We start from the raw sequence: 18,191 nt of genomic DNA, 5'->3' as shown, positions 1-18,191 counted from the left end.
TAATATCTGAAATTTCCCCAGTTATGTGGGATGCTTGTGGTATCCCTTCATAGGGAGTAGGAAGTTTCAGGGCCTTTCACTTAGCCCTTTCTATAATGTCCAAACCCTATGAATCAGTGTCAAAATGAGAATTTTGACAGTTGACAGGTCTTTCTATTCTAATTACACATTCAGGCACTGGCACATAACCCACCAGGTGGGTCTAGAGACTAACTTGGCTCACTGGAAGTTGGACTTGAGGTATTACTCCATCTATCACCCAACACAGAGGTATTTTGGGTCCCCAGGAATTAGCTTCAATTCAGAGCCAGCCAGTGTCCAGTAATCCTCCAAAGGTTTGGGTGTTCCACTTCACTAATGCACAGTAATTCTCGTAAGTGGCCACAGGTCCCTTGTGGGGAGCCTTCGATAAAGATTTATACTATGTAGCTGGGGCAGTGGTACAGAGTCCTTCTTCACAGGGACCAGAATTTCTCTTCAATCACAGGTATCTGGGTCTGTGAATTGACTCAGGTTTAGAAACTGGATTCAACAGTACAGTAAACCAGGTCAGGTTTGCGTGTGTGTGTGTTTGTGTGTTTTTTCTGATGCCAAAACTATATCAGGCAGAGTTCAAGTAGAAGACAAAAACCACACAGAAATTTGAACAGGGAAAGTTTAATATACAAAATTATTACCTTTAACAGAGATTGGCATAATGAAGGATGGAGTAGGGAGAAGTGGCATCTAGAGCTAAGACAGAGTGCCCAAGGAAGAGGCACCCACTTCCAGAACCCAGCTCTACACTTGTTACACATGGCATGGCTATAGCTCATTGGGTGGCAGAAGTCACTAAGGTGCTGGACTAGTGAAACTTGCAGGAAGTTTGCCTTCTGTATTGATGGGATAAGCTGCCCTGAGAGAAGAACTGGCTCTTGAACTCATGGCAGAGCCTCCTGCGGAGTGCCAGGGAAACTGCTGGCCGCTCAGCCCTGGAAAAGCCACACCATGCAGGAACCTAGAGAGAGGAGCACAACAGAACGGGGAAGAAATACCTTCCCCTTCCCGTATCTCTCCAGTAACTTCTACTGATAAAACGTGACATTGTGTCAGTTCACAAAAGGAATATATTTAGTACAGCTACCTTATCACAGAGCAGGTGACAAAGGATGAATTTGGAGCCACATCAATAACTTGATAACTGGCACAGGGGGAGATGGAGGTATACTCTTGTAAGGTTCTCATTTTGCATATGAAGTATTGTATTTCTCCATAATAGGTTGTGGTAGGTCCCTCCTCTGGTGCCTCAGAAAATTAGCCTTTCTTCACCTGAAAACTCTTTGATGACCTCAACTGGAGTGGATGCCTTGGATGTGTAAAACCTGATTCATCCACAAAAAACAAACAAACAAAATAAATCAACCAACCAAAGAAGTACAGCTGGTAAGCAAAAGAGAGAAAGAGGTAAAATAGAATCATAATAGTGCTCAATTAAAACAAAGAAAGCAGGAAAATGAAAAATAGGGAATATTATAAATATTAGAAAAATTATAACAGTAAACTTGACACCTTACATGAAATGCAGTCCGCAAATATTTGTATTTAAATATTTATAACATCCTATTTGTAGTAGCCAAAAAATTAGGAGTAATCCAAGTATCTTTTAACAGATGAATAAATAAACAATTTATGGCATACTCATACAATGGATTACTACTCAGCAGTAACAATGAATGAACTACTGATACCCATAATCACGTGGATGAAACTCACAAGTATGTTGGGCAAAGCAGTCTGATGAAAGAATATATTGTACGCTTCCATTTATATGAACTTCTGTAACAGGTGAAATTAAATATAGTTGCAGAATTGAGATCAGTGTTTGCCTGTTGGAGTCGGGAGGGGAGGGGAGGATTGTTGGCATGAGAGAAAACTTTCTTGGGTGATAGAAATTTTCCATACCTTGATTAAGGTGGCAGTTATATAAGTGCATACATTTGTTAAAACTCATTTAATTGTAGATTTAAAACTTCTACATTTCTTATAGGTAAATTATACCTCATCAGAACTGATACAAATTTTGATTGAATAATTATTTAGGTTCTATTACGTGTAAGGCACAATTCTGGGTGTAAAGCCTTAACATACCATTTTATGTTACTTAGAAAAGTTGATCTCCCTTTTGTATGTAGCTGTTAGCCTCCCCCCAAACTATGTTTATTGATCTCTCCTTCCTGCCCTCCACCTTTATCACTCACATGCAGTATCAGTTATCATGGGTGTTTATTTTTGTTTTTGTTTTTGTTTTTTTTAGTTTTTGAAACTAGCTTAAGGAAGAATAATGATTTTAAGAAGTTTTGTTTGTTTTGTTAGTTTTGCAAAGACATAGCCTCATCTGTGTTGTAAAAAAATTGGCACACAATAGACACAAACAGATAAGCATCCAGCTTTCACTCTTGACCCTTACCAGTTATTTCAGACAATAGTTCCATGAATGTCAGTGGGTTATTGTTTCTGTACTGATGAAGACCCTAAAGCTCAGGCCAAATAATGTTCTCAGATTCACATATACCAAAACAAAAACTCTGGGATTCAGGTGTCATAATAATCCCTTTTATGTCTATGAAAAATTAGTTTTCATTGTATAATTCTATTTACTTACCTCAAATACTCATCTATATATTTCATGAATAAATAGGGCCACTCCTGTCCTGCTATAATCCACATCACGACACTTGCCCCTTCTTTGTATCTGAAATATCTCTTTTCTTTTTGATGTTGCTGCAGATGTTAAAAGAAAGGATAGAATTAGAGAAAAAGAGTGATCTTTTTCACTGTTTTCTTCACACTCCACTTATATAACCTATAGGTCTTGGCTAAAATCATCTAATTGTTCTTTGGAATTTCAACAAATTGAATTCAACAAAACCCTAGAGATTTCCCCACAAATTTCTGAGTATATTTCTTTCCAATTGTACATTGCTAGTATTTTAGTGGTTAGTTAGTATGACCCAAGAAATAGTTGAAAAGTGAAAATTTACATTCTTACCATTATTCTTCATTTATTATGTATAAGGCACATACTTTTATTTTATTAAAAATATATGAATATATGTGTTTGATATAGCAAATTAACCAGCTGCTTCAGGGATGTTATAAAAATAGTTATTTGGTTTAATAATAACTTTGGGGAGTTACATAATTTTTAGAAATGTTAAAGTGAAAAAAGAAATATACTTTGCAGAAATGCGCTCCCAAATCAATAGTAATAAATAATTAACTTATCTCATTGGAAATATTCTTCAACCTCAGACAAGCTCACAATTGCATTATTCTTTTTGATAAAAAAGGCATAAATAGCCCATAAGCAAAATATTCTGTTGGCTTTAGAATCTGAAACAGACTTTTGATCATTTGCCTTTAGGCCTATCCAGTCTTTGTTCTACTAGGCTGAATTTTCTGTGTGCTTGTGATGAAAACAAACAACCTAAAATTTTGTATCTTCTAGTATATTTCCACCCATAGTTCACAATACTCTTTTTTTCTCTCTTTTTCTCAAGGCTGAGGTTATATTGTTGTGTGTTTCTCCTATTGAAAATGTACTACCTCTCTGTTAAACCAAAGCCTGGTTCTTTACCATTTTTAGAAAACAGACAAGTCACAAGCAGATTTGTTCTGAGGATTAAATTGCATACAAATTAATTATAACCAAAGCCCAATGCATCGTCATCTGATGATTCTGAGAATATCAAGTGATTTGCTCTTTGAATTAGCCTCAGGTGGTTTGTCCTTCTCCACCTAGAAGTGCTTGTGTATTTTAGTCCAATCCAGTGCTTTCTCCATTCAGAGAATCGTTTCTGTATGGTAGAAGTTGTGAACAAGGAGAAAAATTCTCATGAACACCTTGGGATTGCGCTTCTCCATTGCTCCCTTTGCTTTCTATTTTTTCCTGGCCTGTATTCTCTAAAGCCTGAACTGTGTTTCTTACGGAGCCTTGGAATAGATCTTGCTGAAATCTCAGAATAGTGGATGTGTGTTTATGGAGGGTGAGGGGAAATATCAAACGCGGGCCCTATCAAACGTGACTTCACTCCAGCTTCAAAAGATAAAAGCTGAGCTACCTGCTCTTACTTCATAGACTGCGTTTCCCCGAAAATAAGACCTAACTGGAAAATAAGCCCTAGCATGATTTTTCAGGATGCCATCCCCTGAACATAAGCCCTCATGCATCATTTGGAGCAAAAATTTATATAAGACCCGGTCTTATTTTTGTGGAAACACGGTAGTAAAGGTGATAGCTATAGAAGCCCATAAAACACTGAAAATTATCTTTTAAAAAAATCCAGCTGGTCTGTTATATATTTTGTGGCAGCCCCATTTTTCTGGTCCTGGAGGCTGAAAACTTGGATCTTTGGGTGGTCAGTGAAAGAGTGTTCATTTGCACCACTCCCTTCCTCCAACCTAAATCTGTGAGTAGCTATTGCTCATAACATAGAAATTAGAACATTAGAGCTAAGTCATCTTTTCTCATCATCCTCAAAAGAAGGCAGAGAGGGAAGGAAGAAGAACTAAAAGGAACTGTTTGTAAGGCAAATTTAACTATTCTGATTTTCATATTGAGGGTTTGAATTAAATGCCCTCAAGAGGCAACCAGGGGCTAAGTATCACATATACGAGTAAAAGAATCAATACTCTAATTTCTACTAATTTCCTAGGTCACTTGCATTAGGATCCACTGCCTGAGTTACCTACTATCACCTGATTGGCCAGTAGTAAGGTCAGGACTCTGCCCCAACAGGTGCAAAACCTGTTGTTTACTTAACAATGTTTGCGGCAGCAGCTGCTGCCTGTGCTGTTTCAAAGCAATTAAAGAGTGGGCTGTTTATTAGGTTGCCAGGTGCTGGCTTCCCTAGGTGCTGTGACAGGTGGGGCAAAATTTCATGGAAACACCTGCCAGCCTCCAAGTCAGGCCTGTGCTAACTGGCTATTATGTACATAGCATTTAATCTTCCTGGGTTTAGCTGACAGAGCAGAAAGAATAGCTACAACACCCTCCACCAAGGGCTGAAGATATGATATGTAAGCACTTTCTTGCTTGCCCTGGTAGACAAGCATAGTTTGGATATTATGAAGATTTTATTACTTTACATTTATCAGCTGTTCTTAAAGAGCATAGAAAGCACCCCAAAGAGGGTAAAAAACTTTTATCTAGAGACATAACACATTAATTTTTAATTGTCATTACTGAACTGATTTATGAAACAATAAATACAATCAAACAATTTTCTCCCAATGCTGAAAATCTCACTGTCTTTTCCTTTGGTTAAAGTTTTCTTCTTCTTGGAATAGTTGACACAGGAAAAGTACCTTAATATTCATGCTGGATATAAATAAGTGTAAAGAATCACCATAGCTTTTGGATTTATTTGTTTTGTTTTGGGGGTTTTTTTTTTGGAATACTTATGTGACTTGGATCTTTAGTTGCCTTTTTACAAACAATGGGAAACATCTTGTGGAAGAAGTAAAAATCTAGAGATTTCCCAAAGGTAAGATTAAAACTATTTTCTCTTTGGTAAAATAATCCCAGGTAAACTCAGGAGATGCACATAGAGGCTTATTTCTAAAACATGCTTGGTGGGTCTTAGCAATCTACCAGGAAAAACATTCTTCCATCAATTTTATTGCTGTGGAAACTCAATAAATTCAATAAAGAAGTGTAATGATGCTATCTTAGAGCTGTATCCTTCGTATTTTGAATTTTTCATTGAAAAAGTGCCTGATCTTCTGTCCCCAGTCAAGGTGGCCACAAAGATCTAACAGTGTGTGGTATTTGAAGTGTACTTTGAACCTGCCCTCAAGCATCGCTTTTTCCATTTACTTCCCTTTATTTAAAATTGCCTCCCAGAAAGAAGTTTAGAAATATTCTGTGGGGAGAGAGCCAGGAGTGCAGTTTCCAGGCTCTTGGCCTCACTTGGAAAGGTGCTGGCTCAGGTAGTAAATGACCATCAACTGTGATTGGATGGCCATCAGCTGTGGCTAGTTGCCCGTCAGCTGTAACCAGTGAGCCATTGGCTACTAATATAACTGCTCTGGGTACACTAGCAGAAAATGAAGGCTAGCAAGAAGATGGTGGCTGAGCTAGCAAGAGCGGGTTGCAGCTAGCAAGTGAGGTTGGTTAGCAGAGAGAGAAGTGGACGGCGGATGGCGGATAGTGTTGCTCCTGCTTCCTGTGTCTCCAACCCAGCTGCCAGCGAGACTATAGAGGTATGACTCCCCTATCTATGGCTCCGTGGGTGTTCCTTTTTGGCCTCACCATGTCCTGCGTTCTTATGTGGGGAGCGGGACTAGAGACCCCAGAAGAAAGCCCGCCGGACATCCTGCATGACACATTCACACTAAAATATCACTGGCTGATATCAAATATTGTTACCTGTCCCTAGAAATTTGCTTTTAGGATAAAATGATAAATATTAAGTCAAGGGCAAACCAAAAAACAAAAACACCTGAAATATTAAGAATCAGCAAAGAGAGGAGGGTATTGGGAATGAAAGGCATTTCCAGTTTGCATGCAACATGCTTAATGACTGGACCTTTCTTGTCTATCCTTAATGAAGCTCACGTGTTTCCTCAGAAGAGGGTAAATGTTGGGTAGAGCAGTGAGTTGAATCCTACTTGCCCACTAGGTCAAGCATTGTCAGCCTCTGTCCCCTCATCTGTGAAAAATGCACATAACAGTATCAACACCTTCAACAGAAGGCTATTTTGGAAATTTCAATTAAAAGGCAATATATGAAAACATGTAGGATAGTCCTGGACACAAGTGAAGCAGTAGAGAAATTATGATTTCTTCCTTTGCTTAAATGCAAATCTAGTTGGTGTTTCTTCCGTAAAGTTAATTCTAAAAGTACCCTTCCTGGTTCGTATTGACCATTGGAAACTGGCCACATCTTCACATTTATGGTTGTAGGAGACCACTCAGCATATGATTTATTACTTTCTGTGGAAAAGGCTTTTGCATGAAATGTGAGTCTTTGATGCTCTCCTCCCCATCGTTCGAGGAAATAGTTCGTAACCACTGATTTACTGCTTGTGAAACTCAAAGTTAGTTTTCTTAAGTCTATCAAGCTTCGTGTGACCTTCAACTTCCCATTTCATCTGGCACAAACCTTCATTAATGTTCACCATTGTGATTAAGGTTGCGTTTAAAAACTTTCACAGAATAATTTAGAGGTGATTATGTATGAGAAAAAATATATATACCACCATTTCCAGGTGTCTGCTAAGAATCTACAATTGCCTCCATCAAAACTTCTTTGAAACCATGTTAAGAAGCTGATTTTTTAAATCAGGAAAAGCACCAGGTGGCAACGATACATTTTATATAAAATAGACTTGACCTTTTGCCATTGCTGAGCACAGGAAGAGTAGAATAAAAGGATATGAAGTAGAAGCAGATGGAATTCACACAGAGAAAGAAAACTTTCTCCTGTGACAGGCCAAAGATATACACCAGGATGGATAACTGTAAGAAGTTAATGTTATCAAATAGAGATATGGGACAGTTGATCTTAAGGGGAAAGCAGGTGGTGTTTTTATATGTAAATAACATAAAAGAATAAAAGTCATTTTCTAGGTAGGGAGTCGAGGAAAAAAGAATAATGAACTGTATGGTGAACAACAACAACAAAAAGATTGTAAAGAAAATAGAGAATATACATATCAGAGAACAAATATGAAAAGGTATACTAATAAAAGTCCTAAGACTATATTTACAAATAGTAGAAATAAAAGGGAAATTATTCTTTGTTTACTTCTGGTTTTAGAAGGACTCAATATTGTCGGTGTGGCATGTGTTTGTTTTTGATGTTCATGTTACAATTTTAGGTGGTTTTGTTGTTGCAGCTGTTTCACTGACAGTGACTGCAGATTAAAAGGATATTGAGTGTGAACAGGATACTATAGCATATACTTGATGTGAGTTGGATGTTGGAAACAGTAATCATAAAATTAAAAGAATAAATTGAGCCAAAGTCTGGCTCAATTCCCAGATTTTTTGAAATTCCCACTTTGTGCTTTGGACAAGTTACTGTCCCTGTTAATCAGTTTCGTCTTTAGTAAAATGAGATGACCTTTTATATCTCATAAGATTACTGAGGAGATTAAATAGATAATGCAAGTAAAGCATTAAAAATAGAGCCCACCTCTCAGTAAATAAACACCAATTACTATTGTTTTTAGCTACTAAGATTAGAATTTAACTCATTTTTTCTTTTAGTATGTAATTTTCTTTGAAGTAATTCCTACAGAATGCACAGCAGACAGTCCTTTTCTTTCTTGCTTACTTTCTGACCTCCAGAAAGTAAGTTCCCTTTTAGGTAGAAATGGGAAAACTTCATATTGCAAATGTAGAATCTCAAAATTGTTTTCTGCTAATGTAATAATCAATGAAGATGAAATCTGGATTTATATTAGGCTGTTAATGTTGTAATATTTATTGGCTCTCCATCCGAAAGTCAATAACAAAGGAAATGGGTGTTGAGAAAAGTGATTATCATAGTTAAAAGAATGTTATTAATGATTAAGGACATATGGACATGGCTGGAAAGAACAGCCAATTAGAATAGACATATTACTTCATCATAAAGAAATTACTACCTAAGTTAGCTTAAATCGTTTTGATTCACAGAAGAAAGAAATAATTAAAATTATGCCGACACACATAGAGGGTGATTTTGTGTATAGTTGCCAAAGAACTTTGCATTGAAATACAGTTGTGATCTGCTGGAGGCACTGCTTTATTTCATTGGTAATCTATAGGAGAAAACTAGACCCAGAGACAGTGTTTTTCTAACAGAGTAGCCTATGTAGTTTATCTACTGATACACAGGGCTGATCAGTTCATTTTCAATTTAAATAAAAATACTTCACTCTCTGTAACAAATATATTCTATAGGTTCAATTAAAAAATACAGTGTTTTGCATGCTTCATGAAGGTTGAGTGTTCTGTTTCTGGGAGATAAAACAAGAGCTATTTAATGTTCCAGGAAAAACAGACACCAAACTAACTTGCAATTCCCATTGAATATCCCCTGAAGAATATTTCTCCTTTTTCAGTATCATTTCAGTATCCAAACTAAGACATAGTAAGAGACAACCTTCATAAATGTAAATAGAACCTTCTCCCCCTTCTGACTGTCCCTTACTATGCACTTGGTTTACTTTGCATCTATGATCACCGTATATAAATATTCTAACTACTCATCATAAGACTGCCAAGTATTTTAACTGTCTAGTATTGGCCAATAATATTCTTTCCTCCAAGTTTAAAATATTTGTGTGACCTATAGTTTATTTTAATTTTAACAACACTATCAAAATTTTAAGCTTATAATTTCTATTTCCAAAATGTGGATATTAAACCCTTGTAAAATGTAAAATGTTATGCAATCTCTCAAGATCATAACCAACTATTTAAGGAAATCTCCATTCTTCCACTAGATAAAACCAAAGTATAAAATCAATGCCCCGAGCTGACAATTTTGAATCACAAGCAAACAATCAGAAAGTTCCTCTTTGAGATTATTAACCAACTACAAGGGAAGAAAACCTTTTTCAGATGGCAGATTCCCTCATTGGGTGATATTGGGTACTCATTGGGTGATATTCATGATTATACCACGTAAACATATGTAGGAAAGAAAACCATTAGACTTTTAATTAGGGCACTATAATGCTATTCCAGAAATTTCTAAAGAATTCAGGTCCTGGGGCTGCTGAAGTATTTCATCCACTACTCTATTTACTGCCCACAGATTCGTTCATGAGTCTTCTCTACCTTGACAAGTCCACAGTAATGAATTTTAAGAGAGGAGGTTCCTCACCTTAACGTCAGTGTTTCAGTTGGGAAGTTTGAATGTTTCTATTCCCTGCTTAATCTTCTCACTTTCTCCTCATCTTTCATTCTGATTTTATTCATACAGTTGTATGGTAGCATGCTTGCTTTTTTTAAACGATGTTTTGGCAGTCTTTCCAAGCCTGTATGCATAATTCTACTTCATTCATTTTAATAATTACATAGCATTACAAAGTATGGATGTTCGTTTATTAAGTAGTAATATTTAAGATAAGAGATAAAGATTACTGATTATGAAATTACTGTCCAGTTTAAGAAATGACATATTACCGATATTGTGGAAGCACGGTCTGTAACCCTTTCCTGATACCATGCCATTCCCTTCCTGCCCTCTCCCCGTCTCCAATAACTCCAAACCTGAATTGGAGGTTTACCATTGCTTTGCATGTCTTTCTACTTTTTAATTACATGTTTATGTATGCCTAAATACTATATAATGTTTTTGCATGTTTGCAAACTTTTATAAATAGTATCAAAATAAATTTGATATTTTCCTTCAACAAAATGTTTATGCTATTTAACAGTATTGAGAAAGTACTAGTAACTTTTAATTTTTATTGATATAAAAAATGTATTATATAAATATAACACAGTATATTTATTCACTCTCCTAGTAATGGCCATTTACTTGTATGTGTTTTCAACTTTCATAACTAAAAATCACATGTTGAGAACTTCTTGTTTCTGGTCCAGCATGGAAAGAGTTTAGAAGTCATTCCTATCCTCAGAAAAGCTGAGCACATTGAAAAACAATAACTCTTCTTACAGTCATTAGAGAATTAAAGACAAACTGTTGACACCAAAACTGAAGAAACAGACAGACACTGAGTATCACAGCTTACTGAAGCAGAAGCTCAGGAGCAGAAATATTCTCAGAAATAAGTCGCAGGATAGAAAAATGTAAACTGCAATTAACAAATTGCTGAAGGCTCAGGACAGACAAATTTGATTGTCAAAAATTCCAGTAGATCCATATTCAGGGAACCCTATACTTTTGTGAGTCTTACTTCCAGAAACCCCACCAAGATCTCACAGTAAAGATCAGAAAAAAAATCACTTGTGCTTATGGCAGGTAGAGTGGAAAAGTAACATATTGAAATATGCCCAAAGCATTCTATTCTTACCATATTTCCCCAAAAATAAGACTGGGTCTTATATTAACTTTTGCTCCAAAAGACGCATTAGGTCTTATTTTCAGAGGATGTCTTATTCTTCTCTTGTACAACAATCTAGATTTATTCATTTATTCATGTACAAAAATCTACATTGATTCAAATACAGTCATGTCATCTTCTTCTGAAACATTGTCATAACTCTCCAAACCCCGAATTCTGGCTTGAATTTCTTGCAACTTAATTTCCTGTAGAACCACTGGCCCCAATCTCTCATGTCCAGCAATAGAGCTCTCCTTAAATGAGCACTTCTTGTCCATGAAGCCTGCTTGTAGTGCATTGGCAACACAGCTGTCAGTGACTTTATCCCATGAACTCTTCACCCACGTCACAACCTCTTGCAGGCTAGGCTTCACAAAGTTTCCATGCTGATGTTTCAATGTAGTCATTGATTTCCGTGTGCAAATGGTCATTGAATGGCTTGTTTATTGCAATATCAAGAGTCTGGAGATAGGCAGTCGGAGATAGGCAGTCATTCCTGCGGGAATCATTATTTAATCTATTCTTCTCTCTACAAGGAAGTTCTTCATGTCTTTAGCACAGTGAGTGCTGGCTGAATCCCAGACTGGCAGACCTCTTTTGCCACCTCGCAAAATAAGTGGCAGCATTAAATCGACCCACTTCCTTATAACTGCTTGTGTGCACGAGGTTTTTTCAGTTTCAAGAACATAAATGCCTGAAACATGTTCGACCTTATCTTTCTTGCCCTTAGTGATGAGTAGAGGTGGGGCTCTCTTTCCATCCAGACGAATTGCCAAAATACAGGTAACACGTGCACTTTGTAACCAGTGGAGGGAATGTAGGTTGACGAGGCACCCCTCTGATCAATTGTCGTTTGAGATCCTTGGCCCATAAACACTGCAGTTTCATCCATAGCAATCATGTAGGAGAGCTGGTATTTAGAAAAGTCGATGCCATCAACAAAGGACTTGAATGCAAGTGCATGTTTAATAACTTCAGTATCTTCCAGCTTGAACAGTGTTGTCGATGTTAGAGATAGTTCATATCGCTGAAGGAAGCCAGCCAGTATCGTGATGCTTTGAATTCTGGGGATATTTCTAACTGTGGTGCTATTGCAAGGGCAAATGCTTGAATATCAGCTCTGCGCACAACCAAAGAATTTGCTCTCCTGTCAGCAATGCATTCACAGATAGTGTCTTCCAGCTCAGGAAATAATGGTGCGGACCTGATCCACACTTGCGTTTCTTAGCATTTCCCTCGTCCACCTTGTTGACTGAGGTTATCGTACCTTGCTTGCCATTTTTGGAGCATTCAGAGATCCAACTTCTTCTCTTTGCAGGAAACTGTAAGATTCTTGCCCCAGGAGTCCTCCAGGATTCCTTTCTTGTACTTGATGGACTAGCTCTTTCTTTTTGCACTCATCTTGTCAGGGGGTCAAGACATTATTCCCTTTAAATCTACAATTGAATCCAGTGTTAATTGAGACAAGAGTGGCAACAAAAATCATGATGGTTAAGAATGATGGTCCACACAAAAGCGACAAAAAAGTTGCAGGCACCAAAACTCAGAAAATGTTTCTTTATTTCACACGAGTACATTAAGTACATCCGTTACAGCATACGACATATTGAATTATGAAGATTCGTATTAGACACAACCATGTCCGTTCGTTATCAAGTGCGCATGTTATTTATGCATTGTGTCTGTGCTCCGATTGGTCATTCACCAGTAAGTCTGGAGTTCATCTGTTTACATAGGCATTTACAATTTCGTCCAAAGGCGCCCACTTGGGTATTTACAAATACTTAATTTGTAAATGTATATTATATTAATTTATATTATCATTTATTTTAAGTATTAGTGTCAATATTATTTGTTTATATTTAATTATATATTATTTTGTAATTCAATACATCCATCATGTGTTGCACAGACGTACTAAATACGTCCGTCTGTCTGACTGATGATCTTAACTGGGGCTTATTTTTGGGGTAGGGCTTATATTACGAGCATCCTGAAAAATCATGCTAGGGCATGACATAAACGGACACTGTTTTACCATAGCCCAAACAACTGGTGTTTCACCAGAGTGTAACTGACCGAAGGCAAGGGAAATATCCAACTCTGGCCCCTTCTACCTCCCCCCTGTCTTACCTGGGGGGAGGGGGAATAACTGAGAAACACTGGTAAAAGTCACACACTAGAGGTACAGGTTCACTTAAAGACTGAGACCTAATTATAAGACTATAGAATGCTTCCTTTCTCCCCACATCTTGCACTATACTAATAGGGCTCTGGCGTAGTAACAGGAAAATGCAGCACCAAGAACTGCATGTCTCAGATTTTATTAAGACATCTCTAGGAAAATCCAAAGATAGACGCAAAGACTAGACAAGGAAGACCAAATTAAACCCAAAGTAAGCATAAAAAAATAAATTTAAAAATAAAAGCAAAAAATCAATGAAATTGAAAACAGAAAATCAATAGTGAATAATTAATGAAACCAAGAGCTGGTTCTTTGAAAAGATCACTAAAATTGATAAATCTCTTTCCAGGTTAACTAAGAAAAAAAGAAAAGACATAAATTCCTAACATTAAAAATGAAAGAGAGACTATCACTACTAATTTCATGGACATTAACATAGTATGAATACCTCTATACTCACAAATTTGATAACCAAGATGAAATGAACCACTTCCTTGAAAGACACAATCTAGCCTGACTCACACAAGGAGAAATAGGTAATCTGAATAGGTCTGTACCAGTTAAAGAAATTTGATCTATAATTAATAACTTTCCAAAACATAAAATACGAGGCCCATATGAGTACCCTAGTGAATTTTACCACATTTCAGAAAGAAATCATACCAATTTTCTACAATCTCTTCCAGGAGATAGAAACAACTGGGATTTAGTCCAGGTAGACAACGCTGGTTCAACATTTGAAAAACAATATATGTAATCCACTGTATCAATAGGCTAAAGAAGAAAAATTGCATGATCTTTTCAATAGATGCAGAAAAAAATTCTTGACAAAATCCAATACCCATTCATGGTGAGAATTCTGAGAGTCTAGGACTAGAAGGGAATTTCGTTAACTTAATGAAGAACATCTCAAAAAGACCCAAATACTAGCTGCTTCTGGAGGATGCAGTCCATGGTAAGACAAGTAAAATTCGGGGTGACTGTACAGTCAAACTCCTTTTGCTATAAAAATGTTCCAAGGTCAAAGATGAAGTTGTATGGCATATCGTGGTAATAAACAAAGGACTCAGCTGTTCCAAGTACAATAGTTTGGCAGTAACATGTTGGAAAGGGGAGGTAAAGCCACATTTAGAACACATCTATTCTCAGGAGGAATGCAACCATGGCCGGAAGTGTTGCAAGGCATGTACAAAGAACAGGGAAAATACCATGACCTCTCTCTTTCCATGTCTCCATCACTTTCTGTGCCTCTCATTAGCCAAACTCACATGGAAGCCAGAAAGTAGGGATCCCAGTCTGCACACAGTAGGCAAAAAAAAAAAAAAAAAAGAAAAAACTGGTTCAGAAAAAGGAAACTGGTTCAGAAAGAAAACTAAGACTAAAAACATTCACATTCTTATATTATTCTACCAAAAAATAATAATGTGTGATACATTCTGAATCTCTGATTCTGTCTCTAGTACTGTATTGAGATCAGAAGAAATACTATTTCAAAATGGTGAAGGGGTGGGTCGGCCTGGGTGTAAATTGCATGCCAACAAGCCAAGGAAGAGAAACATGTCTCATTGATTGTTCTAGTAAACTGTCAACAAGCATGTGGCCAACTTGAGTGGGCAATAACAAACATAAATAGAACCTTCATGTATAAAAGCATTTATCATGGACCAAATATAGTTACTGACACTTGTCGCCTCTCTCAGAATAACCAAGTGCTAGAAGGCAAATGATTATTGTGAATAGAAACATATTCTATTGGCAATTAAATGAAATGAGGTGGGCCCAAAGCCAGAGAATATTCTTGATTGGACTCTTATTTTATTGCCCTAAATTTAGGAAGCCTAATTTTGGTAAGTATCATCCTATTCAGTTTTTGAAATGGAGGCTTTGGCATTTATCATAAAAATCTCATTTTCATTTCAGAAATATCATAAGGCTCTATAATTACCCACCCATAGAGCAGTCTTTTTCTTCAATACAATATATATAGGATACAGTGACATCCCAAATTATATTACAGTTAACAGGTTGCCCTGGAGGAATCCAGACATAAAGATTTGGAACCTTGATGAGAGGAGATGGGAAAAAACTGTCATTTACAAGTTGCCAGTGGTTTTTCTCTTCTCTAGAATAAACCATTTAACTCACATTTGGGGCAGCCTTCTTTTGTGTTAAGGAAACTCCAGGAATTAGCCCTTCAGTTACACAAATATAAAACATACATCTACACATTATGTAGCAGAATGCCATTTCCTGCACAACCTTAATATAGTTGTAATATTATTATTTTGGTAATATAATATTATATATCTTTGAGCCTGAGCTGGGGGATAAAATGTTTTTTGGAATTTGTTAATCAAGCCCATATTTTTCTAAAATCCTACATATTTTTAAAGAGATAAGAAACAAAACAAAACAAAAAGCCTTACATTTTGAAATAATTGTAGACATAGAGAAAAGTTGTAAAATAGTACACAGTTCTTATATACTGTTCAACCATTTTTCCCTAATGTTAGTATCTTGCATAACTAGTATCATAGCACAATTTTCAAAACTAAGAAATGGACATTGGTATAATATTGTTAACTAAGCAAAAGACTTAATTTTTGGATTTATCAGTTTTTTCACTAACATCTTTTTTTCCCTTCAGTATCCAATCCTGAATCCCACATTGCAGTTAGTTGTCATGACCACTTAGTGTTCTCCATCCTGTTATACAGGTCAGACAATTAGGTTCCTGAACACATCCTAGAAAAAGTGCTACATACCTCACTGCTGAATATCACTACACTCACCTTCGAAGTACTCCCCTTGGGAAGCTATGCACTGATGCCAGTGCCTAGTCCACCCTTCAAAGCAAGTTTGGAACTCTTTTTCTGGAATGGCCATCAGAGCTGTTGTCATATTACCTTGATGTCCTGAATGTCATCAAAATATCTTCCTTTCAATATTTCCTTTATCTTCAGGTAAGGAAAGAAGTCATTGAGGTCCAGATCAGGTGAGTAGGGAGGGTGTTCCAATACAGTTATTTGTTTACTGGCTAAAAACTCCCTCACAGACAGTGCCATGTGAGCTGGTGCATTGTCTTTATGAATTGTTGGCGAAAAGTTCAGGTCATTTTCGTCTAACTTTTTCACACAGCCTTTTCAGCACTTCCAAATAGTAAACTTGGTTAACTGTTTGTCCAGTTGGTACAAATTCTTAATGAATAATCCCTATGATATCAAAAAAGGTTAGCAACAGTGTTGCAACAAGTTCATGAACTTAATTGTCGTACCTTGTATGATCACACCATCTGCATATTATGATAATTTTATCTCCTTTCCAATAATTATTCTTTAAAATTTTTGTTTCATTGTTCTTGAATAAAATTTAAAACAATATTAAATAGTAATGGTGAGGTGTAAATGGGCCTTCTTCTCTTGTTGCTGATTTTAATAAATCCAGTGAAATATTCCCAACATGTACTCCATGGAACACTAGTCCCACAATAAGAACTGTGAAAATGAAACCAAAAGATTTCATAATTGAGGAAACACTCCTCCCTATACTGCCCCTCTTGGAAGTTAGCAGTTTTCTCTCTTCTATCTCCTCAAATCTTCTGTAAAATACATTTAACTAGGAAATGATTTTGTACTTAACTTCACGGGGTTTTTAATTTGGAGGGCGGGAAGGGGGATACAAAAATGAGCTGACAGTGTTCTCAAGGGAAGTTAGGATGAGCTCACAAGGGCAAATCAGGAGTCCCTGTTACTTTGACAAGGATACAATTGGCGGTTTCATCAGCACATACCAAGTAGGGAATGAGATTTCATCTTCTCCTTCTCGCAGGCATCCCCAGTCTTAATGAATGATTGTTTCAGACAGTTCCTCTCACGTGGTTTGTAGCAGAGGGCAAGAGCAAGGAATGCAGGCAGGCAGCACAACATTTTCCCACAGGCCAGTGATTGCGGACAGAGCTTGTCTCTTTCTGTGCAAGCCCTATTCTCCTTACGCAGCCTAGGAGAAGTTGAGCACCTAGGCGATGGTACAGTGGTACCAGAGCCTTCCGAGGCTGCCTCCTAATAAACCCAGGGCAGATGAGGGTAATCTGACCTCACTTTTTTATAGCTTTCTTTAAAATGTGAAGCACTTTTTTCTCATTGTCCTCAGCTAAGAGTTCTAATAGCCATTTCCCAGAAATAGAAAATGTTTATTGATCATGGTATTAAATGTTTTCAAGGAACACTAACATGTTTACTGTAGATGGGGAAATATATATATATATATATATATATATATATATATATATATTTTTTTTTTTTTGTAAATTAGATATTCGATATTCAGTCTGGGTTTATTGGAAGAAGAAAGTGTAAAGATCTTTGAAAACCTCTCAGAGAACCTGATGTATTTTTTGTTGTTTTGTTTTTTTAATTGGGAGCTTTGCAAATAATTATCAGTTAATAGCAAGGAGTAGAATAAATGATCCCTTGAAATAGATCCCAACTCTAAGATGATGTTTCTGTGAAATGACAAGTGTAAACCACATCACGATAATAATCCTTGTTATTTTGCTGGCAATTAATTAATGCTTTTCAGAGAGTGATGAGTACTATAATAACTATGTGACATAAGAAAACTATATAAAAGATGACAAAGCCATAGTGACATTATTGCTCCCTAGTGTGGTTCAAAGACAATGAGGCAACTACAAAAATAAATAACTTCATCAGCGATTAAAAGGATAAATGCCATTTGGTTCACTCTAAGTGATAGCTATAGTTCATTCTAATATTCCTCAGGAGTATACTTAAAACAATACTAATTCACTTATTTGTTTTATGTTATCTGATGTTAAGGTAGCTTACAAAGACCCACATTATATAGCATGGGGGGAAAGTGGAAAAAGAAAAAACAAAGGAAAAATGAGGCAAAAGGAGTTTATGTAAGATGAATTCAGAGTAATGTGATTTAATCCCCA

Source organism: Rhinolophus sinicus, linkage group LG09, assembly GCF_036562045.2.
Source record: "Rhinolophus sinicus isolate RSC01 linkage group LG09, ASM3656204v1, whole genome shotgun sequence".
In the NCBI taxonomy this organism is placed as follows: Eukaryota; Metazoa; Chordata; class Mammalia; order Chiroptera; family Rhinolophidae; genus Rhinolophus; species Rhinolophus sinicus.
This window is presented reverse-complemented; position numbering follows the sequence as displayed.